The sequence below is a fragment of the Bufo gargarizans genome, chromosome 2, assembly GCF_014858855.1.
Source record: "Bufo gargarizans isolate SCDJY-AF-19 chromosome 2, ASM1485885v1, whole genome shotgun sequence".
NCBI lineage: Eukaryota > Metazoa > Chordata > Amphibia > Anura > Bufonidae > Bufo > Bufo gargarizans.
The window spans coordinates 602084850-602105336 of record NC_058081.1 but is presented as its reverse complement, the minus strand read 5'-3'; positions in this window follow the sequence as shown (position 1 = coordinate 602105336).

Here is a 20487-nt window from a genome sequence, read left to right as displayed (position 1 = left end):
ACAGCAAAAAGAGGTGTACAGTCATCCATGAATTTTCCCCCAAAATGGCTGTTTGACTGCAAAAATTTCAACACTACGTAATTCGGTCCATACAGTAAAAAGAGGTGTACAGGCACCCATGAATTTTCCCCCAAAATGGCTGTTTTACTGCAAAAATTTCAACACTACGTAATTCGGTCCATACAGTAAAAAGAGGTGTACAGTCACTCATGAATTTTCCCCAAAAAAGCCTTTTTCACAGAAAAAAATTCACCACTATGTAATTCGGTCCATTCAGCAAAAGGAGGTGTACAGTCACTAATGAATTTTCCCAAAAAATGCCATTTTCACAGAAAAAATTTCACCACTACGCAATTCGGTCCATACAGCAAAAGGAGGCATACAGTCACCCATGAATTTTCCCCAAAAAATCTTGTTTCACAGAATAAATTTCACCACTATGTAATTTGGTCCATACAGCAAAAGGAGGTGTACAATCACCCATGAATTTTTCCCGAAAAAGACTGTTTCACAGAAAAAATTTCACCACTCCAGAATTCGGTCCATACAGCAAAAGGAGGTGTACAGTCACCCATGAATTTTCCCCCAAAAAGCCTGTTTCACTGAAAAAATTTCACCACTCCAGAATTCGGTCCATACAGCAAAAGGAGGCATACAGTCACCCATGAATTTTCCTGTTTCAGAGAAAAATTTCACCACTCCAGAATTCGGTCCATACAGCAAAAGGAGGCGTAAAGTCACCCATGAATTTTCCTAAAAAAGCCTGTATCACTGAAAAAACTTCACCACTATGTAATTCGGTCCATACAGCAAAAGGAGGTGTACAGTCACCCATACATTTTCCCCCCAAAAACCTGCTTCAAAGGAAAAAATTTCACCACTACATAATTCGGTCCATACAGCAAAAGGAGGCATACAGTCACCCATGAATTTTCCTGTTTCAGAGAAAAAATTCACCACTATGTAATTCGGTCCATACAGCAAAATGAGGTGTACAGTTACCCATGAATTTTCCCCAAAAAAGCCTGTTTCACAGAAAAAATGTCACCATTACGTAATTTGGTCCATACAGCAAAAGGATGTGTACAGTCACCCATGCATTTTCCCCAAAAATGCCTGTTTCACAGAAAAAATGTCACCACTGCGTAGTTCGGTCCATACATCAAAAGGAGGTGTACAGTCACTGTTAGCTATTTTTCTCAGGCAGGTTTATGATGGTTATATGGAAGCATCAGACCTCATACCCGTGACTATTTCCCGGTGCAACGAATATCCCATTTGCTTCTGATCAGAGAGATAAGACAGCCCTGACTCAACATAGGTTGTCAATATCTGAAATCTTTATTCTCCAGCACATAGTTATATAGGGCTTGTTGGGGGTGGGAACATAGTGTCCTTCCAGATCCAATTGCACCAATCCTCAGCAGGCATTGGGAAACATGTGTTTATCAATATACAGTTGAAACTTTGCTAAACAATGCTGACATCTGCTATATACAATACATGAAAGGGTTATTTTGCATTGAACAGGTTTTTCTCTCCATGCTAACAAGTTAAATAGGAAATCACAGGTTCCTGTCAATGTATGTGAGGTGAGATGTTAAATAGCCTTTTGGTCAGGAAGGCTGCTATTGTGTCCAGGACTAGCAGAGGGTGTAAGATATGTTAATGCGAGGTACTGTATTTCCACAAGAGATGAGGCTTGTATAATATGTGTCTAATCTGTAATGTATCAAAAGTAAGATTATGAAAATCCCTTTCAATCCAACCATTGATCCCAACTTTTATATATATATATATATATATAAAAACGGGATCACTGTATGTTTTCCTCCATCTAAGGCTGTGTGTGTGTATATGTATACATATATATATATATATATATATATATGTGTGTGTGTGTGACCCATGAAGACACTAAAGACTATGAAGGAGATGAAAAAAACCTTCTGTGTAATTCGGCGCACAGTAGGAAAAAATCTCCTGCATAGTGAAAAGAGAGAAGAAAGAAAAGTAAGAAAAAACATAAGGCATGCAAGTTCTACACATAGATAGGATATTCGGGTTTAGACCTTTTACTGGGCTAACCCCGCCCTCCATGGCACATGGCTGCCCAGTAATGTTACAGATATGCAGGTACATTCCACCTTATGCCTTGACCAATAGAAATTCCTTTTAGACCTGGAAGGTACACATTCGCACATTTCCTGAGAGTGCCGGTGGGTGGCGCTCAAACACTCACCATCCACCACCACACCCAGAACATGCGCAAATGCTCCCAAATGAATCAGCCCTTTTTTTTAAACAAATGTGGCCCTAATTGGACAGCATCTATTTAATCTGGCACAAAGATGCTACTAACCCACAGTGAATCTCTGTTAGACATGGTTCCAAAAGGGGGGATCAGTCCCTGAGGAAGGTCTTTTAAAACAGGGTCGACCAAGAAAGGTGATATAGCATTCACATGGACACCAGTCTCACCAACCAATGTTTCATGTTGGGGCGCCCATGGTTCAGTGAGACTGGCATCAGCGTGCCATACCCCACCGTTGCTGATGAGGACCCGCTGGTAGCTTTCACTAAGAACATTGCTCTCAGAGCCAGCAGCCATTAGATCCCTCTCAAACCAACGGTGGCGGCTTTCACATGGGTAGCAGGAACCAGAGTGCTGATCTATAGACCTACATACCATTCCTAAGCCAAAAAGAAAGTCTACCATAGTCATCCTATGCTTAATAAAACTTTCCACGACAGTTCCCTCCTCTCTGCAATATGTCCCCTGTGTTCTTTGAGTCTCTTGCTGAATCTTCGGTTTCCTCAGCTTGCCCTCGTCGATTGTGGTGCTCCTTGGGTGTTATTGCCTCCATGATGATGCTCTATCCTTCGGTTCGATTCTTCAGGGAGTTGACTCTGAGCCCTGATGTGGTAAGGTGTGGCGTGGCGATGAACGTTTAGTTGGACATCCTTTCCATCAAAGACATAGGTTGATCCGTGGTGTATCTGGGAGCTGCGATGAGGATGTGATTATCCGCACGTGACTGGGCGATCCGATCGATCAAACAGCAGGAGCATCTCACCAGGATATACATGATAAAGAGAAAACAACAACATGAGGATATATACTCCTATTTCCTTCAACCAGTTACCTATGGAAAACAGGAAATCTCCAAAACCAACCAAAGCTGTGAAAGGATTCTATCTCTCATTAATAATAGCCCTATCTATGCCCTGAATTACAGTGACCTTATCTATATGGGCCTGGACTTTATCCCTGGTATCTGCAGTCCTCTCCTATAAACTCACAGAAACCCCCCCTTTGAAGCTAAAAGATAATCCAGTGCCATCTTTTCCTCTAAGACGAGGGTTGGGTTGGTGCACCTGTTGGCAAGGGAAACAAAAGCGAAATATCATCATAATCAATGTTTTTATTTTTTCAATCAGTTTGGTCATATATTCCTCTTGTATCTGCTGCAAGTATCTAGGCATCAGAATTAATGGACTCATTGTCCATGGGGCTGGGAAAGGTCTGCCCATACTACTCCTCCCTTTGAGCATAGACCATTTAGCGTCTTTGCTCATCCCTTGAATCTTTGATGCCCTTGCATATATTGTTCTACTGGGCTGTGCAGACTGTACAATAGGCTGATTAGCATGCTCAGACAAAACTTGTTCCTCAGGTTCTGTAAAGCCAGGAACCTGTGGTAGAGTCAAGTGTGCGCATATCGTATCATCTGATTCTGTTGTTAATTATGGGGGTGGGACAGGAGTTGGAGTCACAATGGGGATTCTACTTTGTTGTTTTGTATTTGAACTGCACAAGTCAGTCCAAAACTTCTGCACAGATAGCCATGCTTGGCCACAAGTTTTCATATACATTTTATTCCAATGAGGGTCTCCTTTGTACCATGGAAAAGTGTCTATGTCATTCAGACACAGGCTCTTGATCATGGCCATATGAAAGTCTGAAAAAGACCCTTCTCTTGGGAACGGGTCAGTACATTTCATTCCTTCTGTCCATTTACACATATTATCAACCCAAGGATCAGTATAAAATGGACCTAAACACCTCTGGACAAACATTTTTTAGACTTTTCCCCAATTCATTTTTAGGAGACAGTTTCACCATAGAGATTTGCAGCAGACTCAGGGTACATGATTTTCAGTTCCAAATTTTAAAATTGTTTCTTTATGGGATCCTTCTTACCATAAGAATTGCCCATTTTTTTTTTATTTTTTTTTTTACTTAGCTAAAATATACAGTGAGATCAGCTGAATTTGAAGGTTTATCTAAGGATAATTATGTTTGTGTTCAGTGCGAAAATACTTACTGATAAACCTTATGCTTATCAGTTTATGTGTTTTTTTTTTTTTATCCTATTTCTTCTAATTCAGGTTCATAACTACTCCTGAATTTATGGCAGATTTTAAACTATTCTGGATGGTATTACTTCTAATTCAGGCTCATATTACTCCTGAATCTATGGCAGATTTTTAAACTATTGATGACCAATTTTATACCTTCAATTTCAGCATGAACTCGCATACAATCTATACATAATCTATACACAGTCTATACAGTAAAATTCAACCTTATACATATATATAACGACTAAAAATGCTTAAGCAACTATACAGCTATATACAGGTTTAGCCAAGGATATTCGTTGCACACAATACTGTTTTTCAAATTAGGGGAATACAGACCCCATTTTTTCTTCAGGAATATCAGATTCCTACGGGATTTCAGATCCCTCTATTACTTTAGGAATATCAGATTCCTCTGGGATTTCAGATCCCTCTATTACTTTAGGAATATCAGATTCCTGGGAGACGCTTATCAGAAGCGCTTACCGGGTTCAAATAATCCACTCTTAAAGTATAGGGCAGTAATAATATATATCTTAAATATAGAATCACTTACCCGATACTGCTTTGGCGGATCCCACCTTCTGACACCAAACTGTTAGCTATTTTTCTCAGGCAGGTTTATGATGGTTATATGGAAGCATCAGACCTCATACCCGTGACTATTTCCCGGTGCAACAAATATCCCATTTGCTTCTGATCAGAGAGATAAGACAGCCCTGACTCAACATAGGTTGTCAATATCTGAAATCTTTATTCTCCAGCACATAGTTATATAGGGCTTGTTGGGGGTGGGAACATAGTGTCCTTCCAGATCCAATTGCACCAATCCTCAGCAGGCATTGGGAAACATGTGTTTATCAATATACAGTTGAAACTTTGCTAAACAATGCTGACATCTGCTATATACAATACATGAAAGGGTTATTTTACATTGAACAGGTTTTTCTCTCCATGCTAACAAGTTAAATAGGAAATCACAGGTTCCTGTCAATGTATGTGAGGTGAGATGTTAAATAGCCTTTTGGTCAGGAAGGCTGCTATTGTGTCCAGGACTAGCAGAGGGTGTAAGATATGTTAATGCGAGGTACTGTATTTCCACGAGATGAGGCTTGTATAATATATGTGTCTAATCTGTAATGTATCAAAAGTAAGATTATGAAAATCCCTTTCAGTCACCCATGAATTTTACCCAAAAAAAACTTTTTACAGAAAACATTTCACCACTATGTAATTCAGTCCATACAGCAAAAGGAGGTGTACAGTCACCCATGAATTTTCCCCAAAAAAGCCTGTTTCACAGAAAAAATTTCACCATTACGTAATTCGGTCCATACAGCAAAAGGAAGTGTACAGTCACCCATGAATTTTCCCAAAAAAGCCTGTTTCACAGAAAAAATTTCACCACTACGCAATTTGGTCCATACAGCAAAAGGAGGAATACAGTCACCCATGAATATTCCCCAAAAAAGCCTGTTTCACAGAATAAATTTCACCACTATGTAATTCGGTCCATACAGCAAAAGGAGGTGTACAGTCACCCATACATTTTCCAAAAAAAAAACCTGCTTCAAAGGAAAAAAAATTCCACTACGTAATTCTGTCCATACAGCAAAAGGAGGCATACAGACACCCATGAATTTTCCTGTTTCACAGAAAAAAATCCACCACTATGTAATTCGGTCCATACAGCAAAAGGTGGTGTACAGTTACCCATGAATTTTCCCCAAAAAAGCCTGTTTCACAGAAAATATTTCACCATTACGTAATTTGGTCCATACAGCAAAAAGATGTGTACAGTCACCCATGCATTTTCCCCAAAAATGCCTGTTTCACAGAAAAAAATTCACCATTACGTAGTTCGGTCCATACAGCAAAAGGAGGTGTACAGTCACCCATGAATTTTCCCAAAAAAGCCTGTTTCACAGAAATAATGTCACCACTACGTAATTCAGTCCATACAGAAAAAGGAGGTATACAGTCACCAATGAATTTTCCCAAAAAAGCTTGTTTCACCGAATTTTTATTACCACTATGCAATTTGGTCCATACAGCAAAAGGAAGTGTACAGGCACCCATGAAATTTCCCCAAAAAGGCCTGTTTCATCTAAAGAATTTCACCGCAAAAAGGCCTTTACCACATATAACTGCACAACAGAATGGCAAATAGGCCTTTATTTTTTTCCACTTTTACACTACACAAGGCTTTTCAACATATAAGTGCAACGCTGGACGGCGAATATATTTTTATTTCGCCACTAATACACGGCAAACAGGGCTTTAGAATATATCACTGCACCGCTTAACGGCAATTTTGCCCTAATTTTCTTCTACTTTTACACAACACAAAAGGATTTTCAACAGATAAGTGCAACGCTAGACTGCAAATATATTTTTCTTTTGCCACTAATACACGGCAAAAAGGGCTTTACAACATATAACTGCACCGCACAAGGGCAAATAAGACGTACTGCAGAAATATTTTCTTGTAATAAACCATGTTAATGGCTGTATCAAACAGCACTTGCACCCCAATGACAAGAACGGTTTGCTGGAATGACAGAGCTGTAATGGCAATTTGGATCCCCGGTGAGTGCAGCAAGGGGTAACATAGTAACATAGTAACATAGTATATAAGGCCGAAAAAAGACATTTGTCCATCCAGTTCGGCCTGTTATCCTACAAGTTGATCCAGAGGAAGGCAAAAAAACAAACAAACTGTGAGGTAGAAACCAATTTTCCCCATTCAGGCAATCAGATAACTCCATGGATCAAAGACCCATTTCTAGTAGCTATAGCCTGTAATATTATTACACTCCAGAAATACATCCAGGCCCCTCTTGAACTCTTATTCTACTAGTCACCATCACCACGTCCTCAGGCAGAGAGCTCCATAGTCTCACTGCTCTTACCGTAAAGAATCCTCTTCTATGTTTGTATACAAACCTTCTTTCCTCCAGGCGCAGAGGATGTCCCCTTGTCACAGACACAGTTATGGGGATAAATAGATGATGGGAGAAATATCTGTAATGACCCCAGATATAGCAGAGCTGGATAGGGTTCAGAGGAGGGCAACTAAAGTAATAACTGGAATGAGGGAACTACAGTACCTTGAAAGGTTATCAAAATTAGGGTTATTCACTTTAGAAAAAAGACGACTGAGGGGAGATTGAATTACTATGTATAATTCAATTCAATCTCCCCTCAGTCGTCTTTTTTCTAAAGTGAATAACCCTAATTTTGATAACCTTTCAAGGTACTGTAGTTCCCTCATTCCAGTTATTACTTTAGTTGCCCTCCTCTGGATCCTCTCCAGCTCTGCTATGTCTGCCTTGTTCACAGGAGACCAGAACTGTACACAGTACTCCATGTGTGGTCTGACCAGTGATTTGTAAAGCGGCAGGACTATGTTCTCATCACAGGCATCTATGCCCCTTTTGATGCAACCTATTATCTTACTGGCCTGAGCAGCAGCTGCCTGACACTGGTTTTTACAGCTTAGTTTGCTGTTCACTAAAATTCCTAGGTCTTTTTCCATGTCAGTGTTACCCAGTGTTTTACCATTTAGTATGTACGGGTGACTGGCATTATTCCTTCCCATGTGCATAACCTTACATTTGTCAGTGTTAAACCTCATCTGCCACTTATCTGCCCAAGCCTCCAATCTATACAGATCCCTCTGTAGTAGTATATGGTCCTCTTCAGTGTTAATTACTTTACACAGTTTAGTGTCATCTGCAAAAATTGATACTTTACTATGCAGGGCGATCTCTGTAAGACGGGAATCTTTCAGGGTACTCTAGTTGCCCCATTCCAGTTATTACTTTAGTTGCCCTCCTCTGGACCTTCTCCAGCTCTGCTATGTCTTGTTTACAGGAGCCCAGATGTGTACACAGTACTTCATGTGTGGTCTGACTAGTGATTTGTAAAGTGGTAGGACTATGTCCTTATCACGGGCATCTATGCCCCTTCTGATGCAACCCATTATCCTTTTGGCCTTGGCAGCAGCTGCCTGACACTGGTTTTTGCAGCTTAGTTTGCTGTTTATTAAAATTCCTAGATCCTTTTCCATGTCAGTGTTACCGAGTGTTTTATCATTTAGCATGTATGGGTGACTTGCATTATTCCTTCCCATGTGCATAACCTTACATTTGTCAGTGTTAAACCTCATCTGCCACTTATCTGCCCAAGCCTCCAATCTATCCAGATCGCTCTGTAGTAGTATACTGTCCTCTTCCGTGTCAATTACTTTACACAGTTTAGTGTCATCTTCAAAAAATGATATTTTACTATGCAAGCCTTCTACAAGATAATTAATAAATATATTGAAGAGAATAGGGCCCAGTACTGACCCCTGAGGTACTCTACTAGTGACAGTGACCCAATCTGAGTGTGTACCATTAATAACCACCCTCTGTTTTCTATTACTGAGCCAGGTACTTACCCACATACAGACATTTTCTCCCAGTCCGAGCATTCTCATTTTATATACTAACCTTTTATGCGGTACAGTATCAAATGCTTTGGAGAAGTCCAAATATACGACATCCATTGATTCGACGATTAACTTACCTCCTCATAGAAACTGATTAAATTAGTTTGACATGACCGATCCCTCATGAAGCCATGCTTGGCGCTATTTGCTCTTTTTCATTGAGGTGCTCCAAGATATCATCTTTTAGAAAACCTTCAAAAAGTGTACCCACGACGGATGTTAAACTTACCAGCCTATAGTTTCCGGGCTCTGTTTTTGGACCCTTTTTGAATATTGGCACCACATTTGCTATGCGCCAATCCTGTGGAATACTCCCTGTCAGTATAGAGTCCTTAAATATCAGAAATAAGGGTCTGGCTATGACATTACTTAATTCTCTTAGGATACGGGGGTGTATGCCACCTGGTCCTGGCGATTTGTCTATTTTAAAACGCTACTGTACTTCTTCCTGGGTCAGACAGGGCACTTTTAGAGGGGAATTTACTTTTACATTCTGCATTTCATATGACAGTTTATTTTCTTCAGTGAATACAGTGGAGGAAAAAATATTTTATAGCTTTGCTTTCTCCTCATCGCTCTCGGCAACTCCCCTTCATCACTCTGAAAAGGGTCAACACCTTCAGAATTGAACATTTTATGGTTAGTTTTGCTCTTTTTTGCAATCAATCTCTCATTCCCTATTTGGACTGATTTTATTTGTTTTTTTATATATTCTATTTTTTTTCCTCACTGCCCTCCTGTTTTAGTGATTTAAATGCTTTCTTTTTGTCATGTATTGCTTTCTTTACAGTTCTATTTATCCACATAGTTTTTTTCTTGTTCCTTAACCTTTTATTCCCATAAGGTATGTACCTCTCACAATTAGATTTTAGGATGCCTTTAAAAAAATCCCATTTTGTGGCTGTATTTTTATTTTTGAGGACTTAGTTAGGCTTTGAGGAACAATTAGTTAGGCCTATGGCCTATCTTAGTTGGCTAAATTTAGCTTTTTTGAAGTCTGGTATTTTTGTTCCTCCCTGAAGAAACACTCTTTTAAATGATAATTGGAAGGTTATTACTTTATGATGTCCCCCAACCTGCACATCTGTTGTTCTTTCAGGTCTATTAGTTAATACTAATTCCAGTATGGCCATCCCTCTAGTCGTGTCCTGACCCAGTTGGGAAAGGTAATTGTCTTTGGTTATTGCCAAGAACCTGTTTCCTTTATGAGATGTACAGGTTTCAGTTTCCCAGTCTATATCTGAGTAGTTGAAGTCCCCCATAATAACGACCTCATTAGGATTTGCCGCCGCGTCTATCTCGTTTAGTAGTAGATTTTCTGTGGACTCTGGTATATTAGGTGGTTTATAAAAAACTCCTGTTAGTAATTTATTATTGTTTTTGCCTCTATGTATTTCTACCCACAGTGACTCCAGATGTTCATGTCCCTCACTTATATCTTCTCAGACTGTGGGCTTTAGACAGGACTTTACATAAAGACAGACCCCCTCCCCCTCTCCAGTTTTGGCAATCCTTTCTAAACAGACTGTAACCCTGTACATTAACTGCTCATTCATAACTATCATCCAGCCATGTCTCAGTTATTCCCACTATGTCATAGTCCTCCTCACACATCACTAATTCCAGTTCCCCAGTTTTATTAGTCAGGCTTCTGGCATTAGTATTCATACATTTAAGAGGTTTATGTATATTATTTACCCTACACATTTCCTTCTAAACTGTTATAGTCCCTCCTTCCATTCCTCCCCCAGTTCCATTACATTGCCCCAGGTCTATATCTGCACTATCTTCCCCTTCTATAACATAATTACCCTCCTCCCAGTCCCTAGTTTAAACACTCCTCCAATCTTCTAGCCATCTTCTCCCCCAACACAGCTGCCCCTTCCCCATTGAGGTACAGTCCATCCCTACGATAGAGCCTGTAGCTGAGAGAGAAGTCGGCCCAGTTCTCCAGGAACCCAAACCCCTCCTTCCTACACCAGTTCTTGAGCCACTCGTTAACCTCCCTAATATCCCGATGCCTTTCTTGTGCTCGTGGTGCAGGCAGTATTTCAGAAAATACTACCTTTGAGGTCCTTCCTTGCCCTAAGCTTGTGACCTAAATCCCTAAAATCATTTTTAAGGACGCTCCACCTTCCTCTAACTTTACTATTACCCAGGCTGTAACCTCCCTTACTGAACACTGTTCTACATAAATGCTGTGGAATGATTCCTCCCTATCCTTTCGCTGCACTTATAAATAGTTTTTTCACCACAATCAAGTCTTTCCTATCACTGTCCCAAGTGCCTACAGAGTAAGTACACTGGTAAATGGCAGAATCTAAGATGGCTTAGATTTTAGGGCTGTGACATCACAGGGCTGGCTGGCTGCTGATTGGCTGCATGCATGGCATTATGGGTGATCCCACCTTCCCAGAGTTCCTTTCTCCATGTCCTCACACGTGCAGCAGCCATTTCAGAAAAAAATGCGATTTGTTACCATGAAGCACGAGGAAATTCGGCTTCGGTGCGAATCAAATTTTTCCTGAATTCCACTTCGTCAGCTTCGATTCGCTCATTTCTACTTATGAGTATGGTCTGCTTAAGTCAAAATCATGGTGGGTGCAAAAGTGTATTGAGGCAATTGGTGGAAGATTGAGGAGCGCCTTTCTGGGTCTAGATCAGTATGATATATTGCTATATATGGGTAACATTTTTATTTATTACCCGTGGGGCAAGATTTTTTTCTAGCGTGCAGACGTTAAAGGGAACCTGTCATCAACTTTATGCAGACCTCACTGAGGGCAGCATAAAATAGTGAAAGGAATTCTGATTTCAGCGGTGTGTCACTCATGAGCTAAAAGTAAGTGGTTGCCGAGAACCAGCATCATAATCATTGCAGCCCAGACCTTGAGAAGAGTCAAATCTACCTGAGAAGAGTCCTGGTTATACATAATCTACTGCTCTCTCGCCATCTGCTGATGGTTGGCAGTTCTCTCCTAGAGAGGAAGGGGGAAAACTAGGTATTAGACTATCAGTCATCAGCAGGTGGGCAGGAGAGCCGGAATTCATGCATAACCATGACTTTTCTGAGGTGGCCGTGGCTCTTTTCCAGGCCCAGTCTGCAATGATTGTGATGTTGGTTCTCGGCAACCACTTACTTTTAACTGTTAAATGACAGACCGCTGAAATCAACTCACCTGTCTCTACTTTATGCTGTCGTTAGTATGGGAGGAGTTAAAGAGATTAAGACTCATTTGTACCATCATTTATTTATTTTGTAGCACTTTGTTCAGGTTGCAAGATCTTCCTAGGGATGGTAGCCGTCATGGCACATAACAGGTAGAATTTAGTGTTAGATTCCCGTCTTACAGAGATCGCCCTGCATAGTAAAGTATAAATTTTCGCAGATGACACTAAACTGTGTAAAGTAATTTACACAGAAGAGGACAGTATACTACTACAGAGGGATCTGGATAGATTGGAGGCTTGGGCAGATAAGTGGCAGATGAGGTTTAACACTGACAAATGTAAGGTTATGCACATGGGAAGGAATAATGCAAGTCACCCGTACATGCTAAATGATAAAACACTCGGTAACACTGACATGGAAAAGGATCTAGGAATTTTAATAAACAGCAAACTAAGCTGCAAAAACCAGTGTCAGGCAGCTGCTGCCAAGGCCAATAAGATAATGGGTTGCATCAGAAGGGGAATAGATGCTCGTGATAAGAACATAGTCCTACCACTTTACAAATCACTAGTCAGACCACACATGAAGTACTGTGTACAGTTCTGGGCTCCTGTGAACAAGGCAGACATAGCAGAGCTGGAGAAGGTCCAGAGGAGGGCAACTAAAGTAATAACTGGAATGGAGCAACTAGAGTACCCTGAAAGATTATCAAAATTAGGGTTATTCACTTTAGAAAAAAGACGACTGAGGGGAGATCTAATTAATATGTATAAATATATCAGGGGTCAGTACAGAGATCTATCCCATCAGCTATTTATCCCTAGGACTGTGACTGTGACGAGGGGACATCCTCTGCGTCTGGAGGAAAGAAGGTTTGTACACAAACATAGAAGAGGATTCTTTACGGTAAGAGCAGTGAGACTATGGAACTCTCTGCCTGAGGAGGTGGTGATGGTGAGTACAATAAAGGAATTCAAGAGGGGCCTGGACGTATTTCTGGAGAGTAATAATATTACAGGCTATAGCTACTAGAGAGGGGTTGTTGATCCAGGGAGTTATTCTGATTGCCTGATTGGAGTCAGGAAGGAATTTTTTATTCCCCTAAAGTGGGGAAAATTGGCTTCTACCTCACAGTTTTTTTTTTTTTGCCTTCCTCTGGATCAACTTGCAGGATAACAGGCCGAACTGGATGGACAAATTTATTTTTTCGGCCTTATAAACTATGTTACTATGTGGCAGACGGGCTCAAATAATTTTGTACAAAATGTATTTGCCAGTATAGCATTAGCTATTATAATGCATTTTTGTACTTCATTTGGTTTGCAGAGAGCTGTTGCATTGTATGTTTTGTTCTATGTTGTGTTCTCAGCCATAGCAACGTGCACCTGCGCATTGGGATGTGCTGACTGACCCCCTTTTTTTCTTTGCAGTTTGTACCTGAGGTGTGGCTGACACTTCAGTCGTTTACTCTTGACCAGCCTGTCTACCCCATAGGCTGATTTTAATTAGTGTGAGTATATAGCTTGGCCTGCTCCCCCTCATTCACTGGAAGCCATTTGGCACCAGGAGAGATATAGGGTGGACTCTCATTGCATTCGTTGGTGGCCATTTGGCACCAGGAGAGGTGTGGAGTGGGCTCGGCATACATGTTGGTACCTGCATTCCTTGGACATAATGGAGGCCATTTTGGCACCAAAGATGATATAAATTAAAGCAGGCCCAGCATGCATGTGGAAGCTACACTCCCTGAATTGCATGGTAGCCGTCATGGCACATAACAGGTAGAATTTAGTGTTAGGTTCCCCTCTTACAGAGATCGCCTTGACGTGTGGCAGACAGGCTCAAATAATTTTGTACAAATTGTATTTGCCATGCATCTCTAATTTATAAGTATAGCATTAGCAATTATAATGCATTTTTGTACTTCATTTGGTTTGCAGAGAGCTGTTGCATTGAAGGTTTTGTTCTATCTTCCTAGGGATATCTGGAAAATGTGAATGAATTTTGCCATGCAAATAATGGCACAAAGCATTTCTAAACATAAAGTATACTAGATTATACTTTTGTGTGACCAATAATTGCCTAGAATTGTTTATGGAGCACCTTGGAGAATTTGCCACAATTTTGTAGACTTTGAGTTCATTGCTTACTGTCTGTAAGGGCAATCCAAGACAATATCAGGTATACTGGGGCATCTCTTTGTTGGAGGTCCTACCATCTGTTCTAGTTATTTTTATTGAAAATAGTTCTTCATAATTCTGACCATGCTTTGGGATTGCTATCCTGCTTCAGAATACAGTATGGACAGATCAGATACCTCACTTGTGGATGAAAATAAAAATATGCTTGTAATTGTCCACATTGAGAATTCCATTAAGGCCTGATTCAGACGACCAACATAGGCATTTTTGAACATCCCTATGGCGTCCAAGTGCATCTGTTATTTTTCAGATCCATTCATTTGAATGTATGAGGCTTGAATTGGAAACTGCAGGTTTCTTGGCATGGACCTAGTTCTGATTACCTCTCAACTCTGTTCCTTAGCCACTCATGAATGTAACACTCTCCCATGGAAAAGCAATCTCCTGCTTAAGCAAAAAATGACAAATGTTGACTTGATGTCCTGACGATTAAGTGAATAGATGGAGACTTTGACTTTGTTTCCTTTTCAGAGGAATATCCATTTTGTTCCATCACTTCTATGATGACTATTCATGCCACAACTTCTAAAAAATCAAAGCTATGTTTAGTGTCCATGCTTGAACACTATATTTATGGTCCTCAGCCTTAACAATTTCTTTGAGCTTCTTCAAAAGAGCTTAAACTGTAAACGCTGGGAAAATTTTGTCTGATACCAGCGTTCTGCTTGTTGTAGGCCATGGTGCAACTTGTTTGTACCTAGCTACATTGGCTGTGCTGTTTACTTGGTCATCAAGGTTTCAGTTTCTTTTTTCTTTTCTTGTAATCTACAGGAAATCTATAATTTCCCACATTAGATAAAAGTAAATCTAACCCAAAATCTAGAAAATCTAGAGTATCTAAGAATGCCTAGACTATATATTATACTGTATATGTAGCATTCTGGGATCTTACTTTTTAAGTCTGGGACTCTGAGAAGACACAGGCCATTTCTTTGTCGTTTGATCTCATGATGACAAAGATCAGACTGTGTTCACATTTTCACAATATTTTGAACTCATATTTTTACTCTTTCATCTAAATCTTTGGAGCAGTTGGCCTTCATCCTAGATGGACAATGAACAGAAATCTTGGCCATGATCCTGAGGTCAGACTCTTACATTGAGTTATTTGGGAAGAAGAGCAGAGATGCTTCGATATTCCTGAGAACAACCAGTTTAGACACTTCCATATAGATATTTGAAATACCAACCTGCTTAAAAGTACAACAGATAAACTGTAGCTTGAATCTCCAAGGGGAGAAAGGTTGATTTAAGAATGATTTCAAAAGGAAAAATATTGAAGTCTGTATTTGTGTATTAACTAATGAAAACATCATATAAACATCATATTCAATGTACTGTAAACTTCCCAGCAATCTTAAATATGGTATGACTTGGCAATGCCAAGAAAATTCATTCCTAGACTAGATTCCCTCAGTAATCATAGTTTAGAAATAATTTTTAGATATTTTATTAATATTTCTATATATTTTCTTTCCGTTTTGAGTTTTTTATTGTTTATATGGCACCAACATACTGTATATCAATCTGCCTCTACTGTACACACATGCAAGGTTGAACTGGCCCACCAGATTACCAGAGGATCCTCCAGTAGGCCCAACCTCTGATACAATAAATAATCACTAATAAAGCAGAACCCCATTAGTCTAACAGTAGACAATTTCATTTAGAGCTGACCTCAAGGGCATACAGGAGCCCAGTAGGAAAAGGGGTTCACCACCATCCGAATGTCTACTCCATTGAATATAAGGGATTGTTTAACTATTTTCATAGTTGTTACTGGTTGATTACAATCTGCAAGAAATGTTGGTACACCATCAAGTAACTTGCTAGAAAAGAGCTCTAAGATGAGTACCTATCTCTCAACAAACTTTCGGACCCACGTACTTTTTTTGCACTGGGGCCTTTTGCAGTTTATGAGGGTGGGACACTGGACAGCACAGTTTGAATCCGATCAGGGACAGCATATGTGTTTGTGTGTGTTTTCTCTGGGTACTCCGGTTTCCTCTCACACTCCAAAAATATACAAATAGGCAAATTGGCTTCCTATGAAATTGACCTTAGTGTGCATTGTGTGTTTTGTGGTCGAGTACCTATATGGCGGCCACTGACCTTCCAGGGAGTCACCCCAGCCACACAACTATCCATACGCTGGGAGAAAAGCACATTAAAAATGTTTGTTTGTCTTTGGACCCTCAGGATAATTTCCTTTGTTGGGCCGAAGGAAGTCCAGCGCTGGACACATGCTATGCATAGTTATATGGGAAATATATTTTGCAGTGTCAGAATAATCTGAGAGAAGAAATGTCGTAAGGACAAGTTATTGATTACATTGGAATTCATGATGAAGATACTACTGTAAAGTCTATCCTTCATCGATGCTTGTACTATTACTTGTACTGTATGCAAAATGTCAACCCTATGGTCACTAGCTTTTAGTGAATCGAAGTCCACAAATTCTATTTGCCGCAAATTTGAATTTCCTTGTGCTTCATGGTAGCGAATCGATGTAACCTGAAATAGTGTAAAAACCCCCCCAAAAAAATCAAACTCACCTGATTCAATTGCTCGCGACGGCCCTGCCGCTGACATCTTTTTTTGAAGATCTCGCACAAAATCCCATGCACGGTGACCTATGACATCATCAAAGGCTGCTCAAAATTTCTCGTGAGATCTTCAAGCAAGGTAGCGGCGGCCGGCCGGCCACGAGTAAATCAGGTAAGTATGATTTTTTTTATTTTTTATTTTACACTGTTATTTATATCCGATGCCGCTATCATGTATGAACGTGGCTTCTTTGGGGTACAATGACGGGGAGTTGTTACCATTATTTTTAGCCCTATAAGGCACACCTGCCCATAAGACGCATTGAAGTTTTAGAGGAAGAAAATTGGAAAAAAATATTTTTCATCAGACCTAAGCTCAGAGACCCAATCAGACCCCCAATGTTAATCAGACCTCACCTCAGAGCCAAAATCTGACCCTTAACCCCTTAGTGACCAGCCTGTTTTAGGCCTTACTGACCAAGCATTTTTCTTCCATATTTCATTGTCGCATTCCAAGAGCTATCATTTTTTTTTTTTTTCCATCTATATAGCTTTATGAGGGCTAGTTTTTTTAAGGATAAGTTGTAGTTTTTAATGGCGCGATTTTCTGGTACACATAACTTTCTGATTGATTTTGAATTGCCGCTTCCCAAGACCCATAACTTTTTTTATTTTTCTTTCTATGGAGTTATGTGGGGGCTTGATTTTTGCGGGAAAACTTGTATTTTTCATTGGTATAATTTTGGAGTAAATTACGCTTTTTGATCGCTTGTTATTATTTTCGGTGGCAACTAAGAATAAATTAGCAATTCTGTCTTTTTTTTTTTTTTTTTTTTTTATGGCGTTCACTGTAGGGGATAATTTTCATGTTTTTTATGTAGTCCGGGTTGTAACGGACGCGGCAATACTAAACATATGGGGGATATTTTTTTCTTGCAATAATTTGTATTGAAAAGCGTATTTTCAATGGAAAAAAAAGCATAATAGCATAATTTTTTAATGAGATTTTTCTTGTTGAACAAATGTTAAAAAAAATTTTTTTTTTACCATTTAATAGTCCCACAAGGGGACTATAATGTACAGCTATTTGATTGATTTTCAAATGCAATACACTATCCCTACCGTGTGCCCCCAGAGAGGTGCAGAATATAAAGGCAGGCTTGGGGCCTTTATAGACCCCAGCCAGCCTTCACACAGATCGGCACCCCGCAATCACATTTGAGGGCTGCCAATGGGAGACAGGGGGAGTCTGCTCCCTCTGTCAGCACTTTACATGCGGCAGTCCGGGCTGTTACAGCAGGGCCACGGCTCTCATGTGAGAACTGGGTCCCCGCTCCTCGCTGCACGAGAGTCCTGTGTATCACTTAGACTGGGCCACCATAAAAAAGCGGCGTCCCAGCCTAAGTCCCCTTAGTGACTGCTGTAAAAAGGCAAATGGGGTTAATGTTATGCAGACCTCAGCTCAGACCCCCAGTGTTAATCAGACCTCAGCTCAAAGCCCCAATCAGACCCTCATTGTTAAGTAGGCCTTGGCTCAGACCCCAATGTTAATTAGACCCCCAATCAGACCTCATATCAGAGCCCCAATATGATTCAGATCCCCAGTGTGAATGACCCCCAAGCAGACTTCAGATCAGAGCCCCAATGTGAATGATCCCCCCCAAGCAGACTTCAGATCAGAGCCCCAATGTGAATGACCCTGTAAGCAGACCTGAGATCAGAGCCCGATGTGAATGACCCCCCAAGCAGACATCAGATCAGACCCCCATGCTCAGGGCAGACATAAAAAAAATAGATAACTTACCTGAGATCCTATAGAGAGAAGCTGCCCATTTCCAGGCCCTGGGCAATGGTCTCATCTATGGAGACCTCAATGCAAGAAAAGGGATTGAGAGAGACTACCTGACCACTGATGGAAAGATCTATTTATATGACAGTTCAGTGCACACCGAGAGGAAACGCTATGACGGCACATCTAATAAAAGTGGCAGAAAACTGCTGAACTCATGTTGAAGCCTTGGACTTCGTATTTTCAATGGCTGCACCAAGGGGGAATCTCTTGCTAGACACACAAACACACCTATCAGACCACAAATAACTGCTCCTATACATTAAATCCACAAGCAAATCACCTGCACAAACACCGCAGAAGACTAGATCTCCATCTTTTAAGAGGTCAAAGATGTCAGCCCTAAAATGCATAGAAACCATAAACATATCAGAGATCCACAAGATGCTCCATAATAAAGTGTATGAGCTGATCCCAGAAGGAGTAAATCTCATGGTAAAAGACTTTAACAATATACTTTACACCAGGCATGCTCAATCTACGGCCCTCCAGCTGTTACAAAACTACAACTCCCAGCATGCCTGAGCAGCCTACACCTATCTGCCTACAGCAGGGCATTGTTGGAGTTGTAGTTTTACAACAGGTGGAGGGCCGCAGGTTGAGCATGCCTGCTTTACACCATGGCAGAAAAGTCCAACCTCACGGATGCAAAAACAAGAGGCCAAGAAAACAACAACCCAACAGTTGGTTTGATGGAAGTGCAAAGATATAAGAAAGGTGCAAAGAACAGCCTCAAATAGCATACACCAAGACCTAAAAAAAAACTGTATGAGGGAACAACATACAAAGGCAATACAAAACCATCAGAAAAAGCAAGGCCACATCTCAACCAAGCTCCTCCAACTCCAAGACACTCTCCAGGACTACTCCTTGTGGGAACTATGGAACCACATGGACAAAACCAGTAAGAACACCATCTTCCACATCCAAAACGGCAACATTTGGTTGCAGTACTTCAAGGACCTTTACAAAGACATCCCAAATGAGGAACAAAGTACAGAACCTAAAGAGAAGAAAAAATAAAAGATTTCCAATGGCACTACAGGAGATAACAAAGAGGATCTCATTGATAAAGGGTAAAAAAGCCAGCGGCCCAGATTTCCTTTCAGAAATGATAAAATACAGTGTTGTGTATACAATTGTGAGATGGGGAAACAGCACTCATTTTGTGAACATTGTATTCATGTAAATGAAGTTAAATGATTTGGACTGACATTCTGCTGTTTGGCCAAAAGAGGCCGCTGTTTCATAAGCATAGCTAAAATGTATTTCTAGCTTCTGATGTTGAAAACTCTCAGGGGGTGGAGTTGCAAAGCCTGGGGATGAAAACAGCAGCAGCCATCTTAGGGTGAGCTTGGAAGAGGCATCCAGGAGCTGTGTGAGGAGAATACCTCGACTGATCTTGTCCATTACCCTGATCTTCTCCAGAGGAAGGGAAACTGCTGCCAGGAACTTAGATGGGAACTGAGCATTAAAGGCACAGACACTGCGGTACTGCACACTGATTGGAGAAACCCTTGTTCCATCCACAGTCACCAGCTTACACAAAGCAGACCCGGGTCAGTAAGACTATTTGTGCACGCATCTTATGTAGTTTTAGCGTCTAGGATCCTAGAGACTGAGACCAGGCAAGTAGTTAGGTTTGCTGTTGTTAACTGCTCTTAACAAGTGTCAGTTCACATCTGAGAGCTGAGAAGCTTCACAGCTAATTCAAGCCAGGCTGGTGTATTCAAGGGAAACACTGTAGCACTTGCTGTTTAACCAGTTGTTGGGGCAGGGAATTATTATAGCAGAGAATAAGATTGTAAGCTGTTGTAATGTACCGCAGGCTAGCTCGCATCACGCACCCAAATAATTGT